The sequence below is a fragment of the Petromyzon marinus genome, chromosome 39 (genome assembly GCF_048934315.1).
Source record: "Petromyzon marinus isolate PM22_M1 ecotype Great Lakes invasive population chromosome 39, UKy_Petmar_22M1.pri1.0, whole genome shotgun sequence".
Taxonomy (NCBI): domain Eukaryota; kingdom Metazoa; phylum Chordata; class Hyperoartia; order Petromyzontiformes; family Petromyzontidae; genus Petromyzon; species Petromyzon marinus.
Genome location: NC_133705.1, coordinates 8,530,362 through 8,543,732, shown reverse-complemented (window position 1 = coordinate 8,543,732; position 13,371 = coordinate 8,530,362). Strand labels below are relative to the sequence as shown.

The 13,371-nt window shown below is 51.1% G+C and overlaps 1 protein-coding gene across 4 annotated transcripts in view; it reads left to right on the top strand.

The window, feature by feature from the left end:
* Positions 1-7,215: 7,215 nt before the first annotated feature.
* KCNAB2 (potassium voltage-gated channel subfamily A regulatory beta subunit 2) overlaps positions 7,216-13,371 on the top strand; it is a 133,074-nt gene continuing 126,918 nt past the window's right edge. The window contains exon 1 of one of the 4 annotated variants that reach the window (XM_076072904.1): positions 7,216-7,406. The gene's annotated coding sequence lies outside the window, so the exon portion shown is untranslated. The remainder of the gene's footprint in view (positions 7,407-13,371) is intronic. The other 3 variants (XM_076072906.1, XM_076072905.1, XM_076072907.1) reach the window with 3 other exon arrangements.

The following is a 13,371-nucleotide window of genomic DNA, read 5'->3' as shown; positions in this document are numbered from 1 at the left end:
TCATCATCAGCATTGAACTATCCACTGCTGGATGAAGACCACCCCAAGCTGTCGCCATGGCTCAACGTTTCGCTATGCCACGGTCTGTCTCTCCCTGCTGTTTGCCGTCTCCGGTGCAAGTGATGATCTGCGCCCCCCCCTCCCCGCATTTGTGTTTGCGATTGAATGAAAAAGTTGATTCTACTTTTGTCAACAACTTACGCGATCTAACCCAAAAACCTTTATGAATTATATTGGTCGCGAAAGCCTGCGTGTTAAATTGTGTTTGTGGTCTGTGCAGTGGCTCGCGCAGGGCTTCTCTCTACACCGCAGCACGTGTGAAGGAAAAACAACATCGATTGTTACGTACATGGATTCAACCCGTGCATTGTGAGCCCCCGTAAGAATTTATTTAAACGAATGAACGAGATCCATAGTAGCGAGTTGATTGATGGTCACAGCCTGGCTACCATTGGAGTGCAAATTAAGCGAAGTGTTAGGTTTGTTTTTTATTACACACTTTTATTCAACTTGTCGTGTCGTCTTTACATTCTTTGCAATCTTTGAGGCTTAATATCTTCGGATGTACGAAGCCTAAGGAGCTGAAATTTTCTCCACAGACTTGCCGCCTCGCGTGCAAATTCAAGATTTCATTAAAATAAAACGGTCCAGGTCCCGCCCATTGTGGTCCTATTCGTGTTTTTAACTAATATTTACTAAATTTTGATTTAAAGCTTTCGTGACTGCAGGGATTCATATTCTTGGTTCTTTCGGTAAGTCACGTAGAAGGGAAACAATAAAATAATAAAATTGTCAAACAATAAAATTCTCACGACGTTTCGACTGCAACGCAAGCATCATCAGGTGTGAAAACCACAGCAAGAAAATTTTAGCACCACGTTAGCACCACGGAGTTAAAAAAACGTAAAAAAACGCCACTTTTTTCAAATTTTCTTGCTGTGGTTTTCACACCTGATGATGGTTGCTTGTGTTGCAATCGAAACGTCGTTTACCTTCTACGTGACTTTACCGAAAGAACCAAGTATATAATATCTACTAATTAATAATCGTACATTTTATCCGCCCCCCACTTTGTTCTCAAATCACGAATGGCCAGACCTACACCAGCGACGGCAAACGTCTCATCCAATGACAACGGCTGTTGTTCGTCAGCCTATGACCAATGAAAAGGAGCGCTTCTGTCGCCGCTTGTCATGGCGCCGGAGCGGCCGCTGTGCTCCCCTCTTCCTTAGCGCGAGAGCAACAAGTACACAAAAACAATTCGGTAGTAAACAAGCTTTTCAATGCACACACTTATTTTCACTCAAAAGTAGAAATTACATTATTTTGACCCCGGAATTAATCAAATTTGATACAAGTGGGTGGCTTCCTTTCGATGTGTTTTAATTTTATTTATGCAAGCCACCCACTTTTATCGAGCGCATCAAATTTGATTAATTCCGGGGTCAAAATAATGTATTTTCTACTTTTGAGTGTAAATAAAGGTGTGTGCATTAAAAAGCTTTGTTTTTGTACCTTTTTTTCCCGCTACGTCACATGGGGGCAGTTGCACTATTCCGGGCGTACGTTTCGGACACGTTAAAGTCGTGGGTAATCTTTTAGTAGAATTGCGTTGTCGCGTTTTTTTTTTGCTTGGGCGAAGAACGTTGACCAAATTTTGACTGAAATTATCCACCGTTTCCTAATGAATGAGAAATGCTCGGAAAAGAAACCGCGGTGTCGGACGAACTCTCGTACGATCTGGGCATTGTCACCCATGCCGCGATGGTGGGTGCTTGGGTGGCGTTCCGTCTTGTGTGTGCGTGGTCCAGCCAATGACTTCTTCTTTAAAGAAGCCGCGCGATTGATTACCTTCAAAACGACAACCTGTGAGGATGAGTGGGATGAGGTTCAAGCATTGATCGCGAGTTTTGCGAGATCGCCTAATTTGTGGAGCTGCCCAGTGGACATTTCTGTGCATCCGTGCCATCTGCCGCTGGTCACTTAATTAATCTAAACGATTAACGATTCCCATTAGTGCCACGGAACGTGATGCAGAGAGGGTTTTTGGGGTTGGGGCACGTGTGTGTACTATATGTTGAACCTCTTTCGCACCGTAACGTAGCCATCCGTGCTAATTGGAGGTGCTGGGGAAGGACAATAAACTAAACACGAAAATCATTTCAAAAGAAATGAGTTTTCAATTGAGATTTTGGAGTGCATAGCTGCAGTGGCTTCCTAATATCAGAGGGAAGAGTGTTCCAGGCGGCCGCAGAAGTGCATCTGAAAGTGCGCGATGCGGTGACCGTCTTTGTTCGATGGCTATCATCGTTCCTGATCATCATCACGAGCTTTGAACTATCAACTGCTGGATGAAGACCACATAGTGCCGCCTTACTCACCGTCGTTTCCTCCCCGAGGGAGCTTAAACTAAAACTATGAAATTATTTTTATTTTAGCAGGTAAGGCCCAGACTGGGCAATCTCGGAAGCGTGACCTTTCGCAGAGCAATAATTTTACAAAGTCGACCCATGTCTTCTTCAGAAGCAACCTGGCCACAAAGCTCACCGAAGTGGCTCATCACTTGGACAATTATAGCAGCCAAATACTCCAAACGCGTGATGTTGATTCTAATATGGAGGGGAAAAACCAGATGACCCGGACAAAAATCCACGCAACCACGGGGAAAGAGAAACCGCAAACTGTAAATATACAGCATGCGTCAGGGTCAGGATCGAACCCACGATCTCCTGCATACCCAACGAGGTAGTTAACATCTCCCTGCCGCTGTGCCACCTCTTGGGGTTTAACAGTAGCTTCCAAGATTCTCAGCCAAACTAAAGGCATGCTTTACGGATGTGTTGAATCCAGTGGTAACTCACAGTACTTTAGGGGATGATCTGTGCCACCCTGTCAATCATGCGCAATGTTACGTGACCACGTGGCGCTGTGTTACTCTGCTGTGTTTTTGTTTTACTGATAGGCGGTAACACCCAGAAACTCAATGGAGAATTCCCATAGTGGTGGGAGAAACGCCACGCGCCTGCTGGAATTGCTGCCTGTTTTCTTGTTTAATACATTTTCCCAGTACGTCGTGAGTATTGTCTAGTGGAGTGCTATTGATTTAAGGAGCTCGAAAGTGGCAAGGTGCCATTAATGCACTGCCGCCCGGCCTGAGTTCGAGGCCAAGTTAGAGCGAGAGAGTGAAAGAGAGAATGCCTCTACATCCGACAAGGCCCGCGCTGTCAATTCCGCTCAGCACGAGAGCGTCTCAAACCCCCCCCGGACGAGCGTTCCATCAAAACACAAAAAATCGGCAGAGTACATTTTTTTTTACTTTTCGCTCTCGCCCGCCCGCCCGCCCGCTCGCTCTCTCGCTCTCCTGCTTGCTTGTTTATTCATTAACGAGCTCGCTCGCGTCGGAGCGATGTGTGCAGCAGCCTTCGCTCGCTGACGGGGAACGATTTTTGTTGAAGGTTTTTTTTAATTTGTTCGCTTCCGAGAAGACGTACCGAGGGCTGCCGGGGATGAGAGATGCTCGCGGGGGCCCGGCTTCCCCTGTGGCCCTCCCCGGGCTAAAGATTGTGGCACGGTGGATCTGTTGTAGTTAGCCCGTTTATTTCTTCTTCCCGCGCTTCGAGTAAAGAATCATCACCATTTTCTCCGTATTTTCACCGCCCCATGTGTGTGATGTCCGAGCCCCTTCCCCGACCCCGATTCAGTCTTTGCTTGTTGGGATGCAATCCTCTGCATCTGCCAACCGCCCCCCCCCCCCCCCCCCCAAATGCGTGCTGTTGACTTCCGACGCCCCCTTCAAATCTGAAAGACTTCCTCTTCTCTCTTTGCCTGCGACCGACTGTCCCGTCCCTTTTAAAGTCATCAAAATGGTCAATCCACTGCTGGATAAAAAGCCTCCCAAAGCCGGACCCGCCCGTGTATATGAATAGGCCGCGTAAGTATGGCTCCTTGTTGCCCACGATGATCGTGTCCCAATTTGGCGAATTTCCAGCGGGTAGCGGATTCATCGCATCCTGTAACAATCTTCGTGTCAAAGTGGGCGCCACGGTAGCGAGATGTTTACTCCCTCACCGAGTATACAGGAGGTTGTGGGTTCGATCCCAACCCTGCCGCATGTATATTTGGAGTTTGCATGTTCTCCCTCCACATTTAGAATCAACATCACGCGTGAAGAGTATTTGGCTGCTATAAATTTCCCCATAAGCCACTTCGTTGAGTTATCATTTGGGATGGCCAGGTCGCTTCTGAAGAACACATGGGATGACTCCGTGAAAAGATTGCTCTGCGATCAGTTGTCTGTCCAAGATTGACGTCGCTTTGTAGCTTCATAACGTTTGTGTAATGTGCGTAGGTATACGTTTGCTTTGTGTGTGTGTGTAGCAGTTGGCACACTACGATACGAACCCAGCTACCCGATTTCAATTCCCGCTCATGGCCAACACCGGTGACGATTATCTGAACCGGTCCTGGGCCTCCCCTAGGTCGACTCAGCCTCAAATGAGTACCCGGTGTGGTGTGTGAACATCGCCACTTGGAAGACAAAGGCGGCCGGGCGTGGTGTTGGCCACCCACCCCCTTCGTTTGCTGTATCGGCCTTCATAAGTGCTCGCTAAACAGCACTTGCCCCAACAGTCTGTTCCAGGCTATACAGGGGATATTTGTCTTTTTTTGTCAGTTGACACCCTCCACTCGCTTGCAAATGAGATGTTTCGATCTGAACGGGTTAGCCACGCGAAATGATTTAACACACTTACAATATTTTAATTAGATTTGTCAGTGGGCTTAAGACAAAGCTGTGGCAGAAGTTTATATTAGATTTCTATTTGTAGATGCGCCTCGCGTTATTATTGTTGCATTATATATGGGAGCTAATATTCTCCTCGGTTGTTAAAATTCTTTGTCTTCTGGATTAGCGCCAACCTAAATGAAAAATACCAGTTCCTGGTATCCCGCACACACCCGTCTATAAATGTGTGTACAGCGGCGAACGTAACGCGTTTACGATTATTTCTAAAAAGTGAGCAACGCAGGATCGCTGCCATCACAGTGGTGCAAAGGTCGGTGGCAGGACTGGAACTCACGATCCAAAGGTTGCTGGTTCCATTCAACCTCCCGGCGTGGCAGTTGAAACAACGGTTCGTTTAGGTCCCTTAAATCTGTGCGACGGTGACCAAATTTCTCCCCGGAAGTCGGTTAGCGGTGTCTTGACTCTCTCGGAAGCGGTGATCGGTTCTGAAAATGGGTTTTTACCGGTTCTTCGCGCCACGTGCCCGGCGCGAGACGGAGTTCACGGAGCCGGAGCGTGCCGGCGACCGCCTGCGAAAGCTGGGCTTTAACGTCAGTTACGAAGCCCTCCTTTATCCATCAACAATCCGAGTGTTTAACTGAGAGCACTTGTCTGACGTCTTCACCAATAAACTATAACCCCCCCCCACCACCTCCCCCAAATACAATCGGTGTGCAGGTTTACCACACATCTTCACCAATTCACCACGCAAACTCTGGTCAACCTCGCAGCAGCAGCAGTGGCTTTTGGCTAACCATTGACCAAAGATGGTCACCGCATCGCGTGCGTTCAGATGCGGTCGTTTGGAACGCTCTTCCTTTCCGATATAAGGAAGCCACTGGATTGAAAACTCATTTCTTTAGAACTGCTTTTTTTGTGTTTAGTTTATTGCCCTTCCCCCTCCCCCCACACCTCCGATTAGCACGGTTGGCTACGTATGGTGTGAAGGAAGTTCAACACACATAAGTTAGAATTACGAGCGTGCAGCTGGCAGCGCTGCCTAAATGCGCAGGTTCCAGCCACGTGCGCAGGTTCCAGCCACGTGTGCATGTCCACGCGCACCTTTCCTTCGAACGATCAAATCCCTCCAACTCCAGGCTTCCTTGGTGTGCCTGCTTGCCAGTTTGTCGGGACGCTTTCCAAGTCCTCGTCTGCGAGAGCATGCGAAATGTTTACCAACGCGTTCCAACGAATATTGAAAGCGTTCGCGCGTTAGCTCTGTCCGTCGGGTCTTGATAACTCTGGTAAAGATGGTCCAATGTGGCTGCAATTATAGTATAAAGTTTTCCTGATATTTGGGACGTATCCATAATAAGACCAGAAAAGTCTTGCCCAAGAATTGGGGGTGGAAGGGGGGGGGGGGGAAGAGAAAAAAAACGAGCGCCAGAAGCATTCGCCGTGGCATTTGCAGCGATGGGCTCTCGCGACGCGGAAAGTCCGGCAATTATCGCAAATGTATCATTCCCGGGGTTAAAACGCGCGTCGGAGAGCGCGTCGCACAGAACCCATACGTTGGCGTGGTTTCTATTTCTTCCTCGTTTTGAGGAGCCGTAAGCGAGGGACCGCAGACGGAACCCCCCCCCTCCTCCCCTTACTGCGATCGCCGTCCCGCTGAGCAGCCATCTCGGCGCGGGGAGCGTGTGTGGCCACCAACCGCGCGCGTCCTTGTGCCTCGCCTGTCTCGCCCGCTGGCCGCTTTGACAGGCCCGACTCGTGACCCATCTGACTTAAAGCTTTCGTGACTGCAGTAATTCATATTCTTAGCTCTTTCGGTAAAGTCACGTTGAAGGGAAACAATAAAATAATAAAATATATATAAAACAATAAAAATTATCACGACGTTTCGACCATAACACAAACGTGACTTTACCGAAAGAGCTAAGAATATCATGACCCATCATCGTCCTCCTCATCGTCCGATGCATTGTCATCAGCGGCCGTATCCTAATCCATCTCAGCCTCCTCATACTCCCCTCATCATCATCCTAAAACTAAACCTATTCACGCTCTTCCTCCCTTAACCTCCAATTCTTCCCTTTGACGTGCCCCTTCCTCCTCTCCCTCCTCGCCGCCCCCATCTCTGTTAATCTCTCTACCCCGCTGCTCTGCCACGCGTGGAGCAGGACTCCCCATTCATTTTCGTCTCTCTTAGACTTTAATTCCTCCTCTTCAACCTTATCATGCTCCTTGTCCTCACCCTTCCCTGCTCATTCCTCCTTCTCACCGTCCTCCTTTCACTCCATCCTCTTCTCCTCCTCCTCATCATCATCCTTTCCATTCCACCTCCTCCACACACTCCTTCTCCTCCCGCTATTGACAGCCGTGAGCGCCAATCTCTCCGCGGGGTGGTGATGGGTGGGGGAGAGGGAGGAGAGTTCAACAGAGCGTCTTTGTCTGCTCCTCCCACAGTTCGTTGCGACGACGCCAATGCTGCCTCCCTCCTCCCTTCGCTGCCTCACTCCCCTCCCGTCACCGCCGTTACCCCTCCTTAGAAATGTTTTTCAATTCCTTGGGAGCCGCGACCGATGATCCAACGCACGCAGTCTCCCTCCGCCGCCGCCAGTGTGTAGCGGCCGAGACGCACACCGCGGCCGCCCCTCCGCGCTCGCCGCAGCCCGATCAGGTGAAGTGCATCGCCCGCGGCCCGTGCCCCTGCGTGCCAGCGCCAGCGAGCAGTTTTACGTTCGCGCGACGTCGTTGAACAATTCGGCGACGGGGTTGAGGGCGTGAGCGAGTGAGCAGGTGGGCGGGCGAACGAGTGAGTGGGTGGGCAAGCGAGCGAGCGAGCGGGCGAGGGTTTGGATGAATGGGGTGGGCTTGCGGTTGGACGGCGGGTGAGTGAGCAAGTGGGCGGGCGAGCGAGCTAGCGGGCGCGCACGTGCGTGACGAGCGGCGTCTTCTTTCTTCTTTATGCCTTGTGCTGAGGATTCTCTTAGAGAATCGGTTGTAACTAGGCCATCCACTTGCTTTGTCTGAGAGCTAGGAGAGCCTACATACGCGTGTTCAACTTCTTTCACACCGTACGTAGCCAACCGTGCTAATTGGAGGTGCGAGTGTGTGAACGTGTCTGTGCGCGCGCGCGCGTCTGTGATGGGGCATGGGGGAGAGCTCGTATGGCTGGTAGGGAACTCTGACGAGAGGTGCAGCATGTGAGCAACGTAAGCGAATAAGCGAGCAAACGAGCCACATGTGTGAGAGCCTGTGAGCGTCTATGGGGCAGCTCGGGGAGTGGTAGTGTAACAGCGAAATGTGATGCGGTGTGAGAGCGCTGGTGCGCGAGCGAGTGAGTGAGCGAGCGCACGTGTGACGGCCTGTGTGTGTGTGGCTCCGTGTCTGTGCGTGTGCGAGTGTCCGTGTGTGTGCGCGAGTGTCCGTGTGTGTACGTGTGTGACGGGGCGCGCATAGCGGCCGTGCCGCGCTTCGTGAATTGGTCTACGTCCCCCATGACTCGTGTTTTTTTCATTTCAATCGACATCTCAACTTGGCTCTGGGCTTCCGCCAAGTTTGACTCTGCCTTAAAATAAACGATGCCTTGAGCGTTGTTCGTGCATCCGTCAGCACCGGTGTGCCGCTGTGTCCGGGACGCCAATTACATCCACGAGAGAATCCCATTCAATTCAACGGCGACCTGCCATCTAAATGAATGGGGTTTCAACCCAGGCTGTCCAGCTCTGCTGGCTTATTATTATTGTTCGTATGAGAGATGTGACATGGCCATTTTGAGCCTTTTTCCTGCTCATTAACCTCATTTCCAGATTTTGCAAACATCATCTTTGCCATCGTGACACATTCCACTTCAAAGACACAAATATGCGATATGCGGCAGTGAGTGCCTTTGTTCTATAAAGCTCATTCCTTGGGCGGCTGGTGCCAGGGTTTGCCCAGGGGGGTTTGATACGCAGTTGGGGAAAAAATTAAATAATGGGTCGAGGCGGCAGTGGCTTGCGCACTACGCCGCGAGTTTGCCCGTTGGCCCAAGTTCGATGCCCGGCCACGGCTAACATCGGCGAGCGAGTTACGTGCTATGTGAGACGGTACTCGGCACGCCTCCCTGCCCCCTTTTCCCGTCACATAACCAGCGTGGGGTAAAGTATGGTCAAACAACCCCCGTGTCCGACGCGTCGTGGGGAGGGAAAGCCTCCCAGCGGTGAATGAACAAAGGGCTGAAATTGAAATGGACTTTATTTTTTTTACTCGAGTATAGCTAAGTGACGGATCTCAACCCAGTCTCTCGCAACTGCCTAGTAACACACAGCACCAGCCTTTTGTCCTTCCCCCGCGCCTGCGATTAGCACGGTTGGCTGCATACGGTGCGTAAGAAGCTCAACGTATGTACACATGTAACATACAGATGTTTAGTGTTTGACCGAATTGGGCCCACGTCAGCCTTTGAGAGCTGTGGTATCTGCATGTGTGCAATGGTTGACGTGCAGTGAGCCCTCCCTACAGACTGTGTAGGATTCCCCTGTCCCCCCCCCGCAAACCCCCAACGCCTCCGGCCGTTCATTTGACGAGCTCGGCCTCCGCTGGCGTGCGGAGCTCGCTGGGAGCGAACGCCGCCGGGCCGGCACGGCGGCGTCCGCTCTCTCGGCGTCGCCGCGCGGCAACCTCGCGTTAACGCCGCCGTAAACCGTCTCGCCAGCTCGCGCCGTTTAGAGTTCTCTCGCCGTTTTAGGCGGCGCCGGCCGAGGAGAGGGGACCCCATTGATCCCCAAGCCGGCTTTGACGCGATCCTGCGATGTCGCTCGCCGGCCAGGGCCCTTCGCTGGTGTTGCAGCGGCGGCGGCGGCGGCGGCGGCGGCGGCGGCAGCGTGCCCCTGCGGACTGTGGGAATTCTCGAAGGGCGCCTTGTTACCTCGCCGGTCCTGAACGACTCGTTTGCTCGACCGTTGAACGTGTTCCCGTAGAGTGTCGTCGTTCATGCAAATTGCGTCTCTCGCACATAGCTCGGCAAAGTGCACACGAGCTGGAAGACAGCCACGCAGCGAGCCCGTGCTCCCAGCAATTGCCCAATGCTCTCTGTATATTAAGCCAATCAATGAGTGTGTTCATACGTGTGGCAGGAAACCGGAGCACCCGGAGAAAACCCACACGTGCAAGGGGGAAACGCTCTATCCCCACACAAAAGGGAACAAGCGCCTTCACCTGGCGAGCCAGGGTATGGCAACTCGACGCCCATCGGGAAGGGAATTCCACAACAGTCGAGCGATCCACCAACCCTCCCTCCTCACCTCCACAGTGCTGGATTACAGGCCACGTGCATAGCCACCACCGCGCCCCGGCTTGTAACGCCCTCCAAACACGCCTCTGTATTCGTAAGCATTCATTGGCAGTACATTTAAAGTGGCCCGTACTTGGAGGAGCCGAACCAAATTAATAAACCCGTCAAATCCTAGGAGGAGGAGAGCAGTGGGCAGACCTGTGATCTCGATTGGTGTTGAGAACCACTGCATTAATTGCATTTCAAATAGACCTTTCAACATTTTTTTTATTTTACCAGGTAAGGCCCACTGAGCCATGTTGCTCTTTTTCAGAAGTGACCTGGCCACAAATAATAGCTCAACGAAGTGGCTTATCACGTGGAAATTTACCGCAGCCAAATACTTTTAAACACATGATGTTGATTCTAAATGTGGAGGGGAAAACCAGAGGACCCGGAGGAAAAATCGAAGTGATCATGGGGAGAGAGAGACACGCATACTCCAAATATACAGCAGGTGTCAGGGTTGGGATCGAATCCACGACCTCCTGTATGCCAGGCGAGGCAATTAACATCTCGCCAATCAAACCAGACCGTTGACCCCGTTGTAGTCCGCGTCAAAGGATTCGTTTTTATCTTAAACAACCGTCGCTCAAGCGCAGCACTAATTACGTCGGTTTATGGACGAGCGCTTGCGCACTGGACCGGGACAGCCCCTTGTGGCGTCGTCATAGGAGGGGGACCCCCCCCCCTCACCCCTGCAAATCTGCCCATCCCGGCTCCCGCCGCTGATGGTTTACGCTCGACAGGTAGCCCGGCCCCCAAGACGTGGACGCTCGGGGGAGGCCGTTGTCAGCCGGGCGACGCGGACGCCTGGCGACGCGTAGCCGCCCGCTCTGGTCGCGTCGTTATTTAGCGGAAGTGAAATCCGACGATCGGTAATCGGCGAGGGAAAAACCCATCGTAGCAGGATGATAGCTACTTGTAGATTTAAAGCTTTCGTGACTGCAAGGATCCATACTCTTTGGTTCTATTCGGTAAAGTCACGATATAATTTTCTCCGATACCAAGGTTCTTTGCAAACCCACGGGTTTTTTATCAGAGATTTGTTCACGAGGCAATTCAGATCTACAAGCACAGACACAATTTCAACCGAGAAGATGGTTTCAAATTAAGCAACCATTGGAAAGATGTTCTAAATCGAACCAAACATTAAACTAATTTTCAATGGTACAGTATATTTTTTTCAAGTAGTGGTACCCCAAACTTTCGCAGCTCTTAAATTCCCTTTTCACATCAATAGGTAAACTCCCCCCCCCCCCCCCCGCGCCAACCGGCAGATACCATCAATTGACCCCGCTCGTTTTATGGTTGTGGGAAAACTTTTATGGCCGCAACTCTGCCATGGGAACGGAGGTGGCGTCGTTTGAGGCGAAACGACCCGCACCGTTTCAGACGCAACGGACGCGTCGACGGCGTCGATCGCTTAACCGGTATGAGGGGGTCCTACACATTGGTAGGGGCACCCGCGGTGGCGAGATGTTACCTCCTTCGCTTGGTATGCAGGAGGTCGTGGGTTCGATCCCAACCCTGACACCTGTATTTTTGGAGGTTGTGTGTCTCGCTCTCGCCCAGTAATCGCGCTGATTTTTCCCCGGGTCCTCCGGTTTTTCCCAGGCCACACTCGTACATTTCCACGTGGTTAGCCACTTCGTTGAGCTATCGTTTGTGGCTCGGTCGCTTCTGAAATAAATACCTATAATAGCTCAGTGGGCCTTACCTGGCAAAATAAAAATAATTTTCTTATTTAGTAATGTGCGAGACGTGGTTGTGGTCAGCGGGGAGTGGTGGACGAGTGTGGTTGGTTGTGGTGGTTGTGGGATGCTCGATGGGCCTTACCTGGTAAAATAAAAAGAGTAAAAATTTTTAATGTATTAAGAAAAGCAAGCGGGGCTTTGGCGGGACGCGCCGCCAGGAGGGGATGATCTATCGACGGAGCGGCAACCACACGAGGGAACGTGCAAGAGTGGACATCCACTACGGATATGTAGCGATGAAATTGGATTGTGCGGAGGAGCTAAATGTATTGTTTCTTGGTAGAATGAATAGTGCATAGATCGTGGCTATGTGCCATGTGTTAAACAACTGGAGCCTGCGCTCCTTCAATGGAGGAGGAGGAGGAACAGCGACACGACACGAACTCTCTCTCTCTGCTGAAGCCCTCTCGTTGTGGTCAGCAGCAGGACCTCGACATTGGCATTTGGCTCCTGAACGTATTGTCATGACCATGCGCAAGAAAACAAGATAGAATTTCAATTTGTCGTGCTCAACTTAATAGTTGCTCGCTGGCAATGTGTAAGGCTACTTAGAGGGCTTTTCAGCATTGTGTGTGTGAGTGCATAAGGAGTCGGGTATGGGGAACGGATTCGATTCCTGCTCACGGCCAACGTCTGTGACGAATATCCGAACTGGTCGTGGGCCTCCCTTAGGTCGATTCCGCCTCAAATTAATACCGAGTGCGATGTGTAAAAAAAAAAACCTTTCCACTCCGGAGATAAAGACGGCTGGGCATGGTGCTGGCCACTCACTCCCTCGTGTGCCGTTGTGGCCTTCATAGGTGCTCGCTAACAGTCCTTGTCCCAACGGTCTGTTAAGGCTACACAGGAGAGATTTGTCTTTGTAAGGAGTAGTGCAGGGACAATTCGTTGAGTCGATCAAGTGATGAAAAATGTGTAATCTACAATTTTTCTTGGAAGTCGATTACCCGGGACCCGATACAAACAGTGACCACCCCCCATTGCATTTCCTCCTGAAGGCGGGAAACCCCCTGCGAGCCACACCCAGCGTGACGCGGTTGATGATGCCGATGATGTTACCAAGCCGCCTCTGCCCATCGCCTCCCGTCCAGTAGTACACGTGGGAACAGGCGGTGGTGAGACTTTGTTTTCCCAGCTGTGTTCGTGTTATCCGATCGGTCGCGTGAAACGAACCGATAATCAGGAGAATAATTGTTTACCAAAACCATTTTTGGGAGGTCCAGTTTTTCGAAAGGAGTGATGGGTATAATTCCAGCAATCGGTGTGTTATTTGTCGTCCCTACCCTCTGACATCATTGGGTCAATTGATGGTATCTGATCTTGCCCTGGGCTTCTTCTAGGTCAACTCGGCCTAAATTTAGCGAGTGGTGTGATGTTTCAGATCTGCACTTCGGAGACGGACAAGTGCATCTGTAAGTGGTGTCGACCACACCATCACTGCAACATGTGCGAGCTAGTGGCAAGTATCGAATCGCTGGGGAATAAATAAATCGTTCAGGGTTTCACGTGCAGAATCGTACCTTTGGGAATGAGTTACTTTTTCCAGTTTCATGTTTACTTTGTTCAGCCGG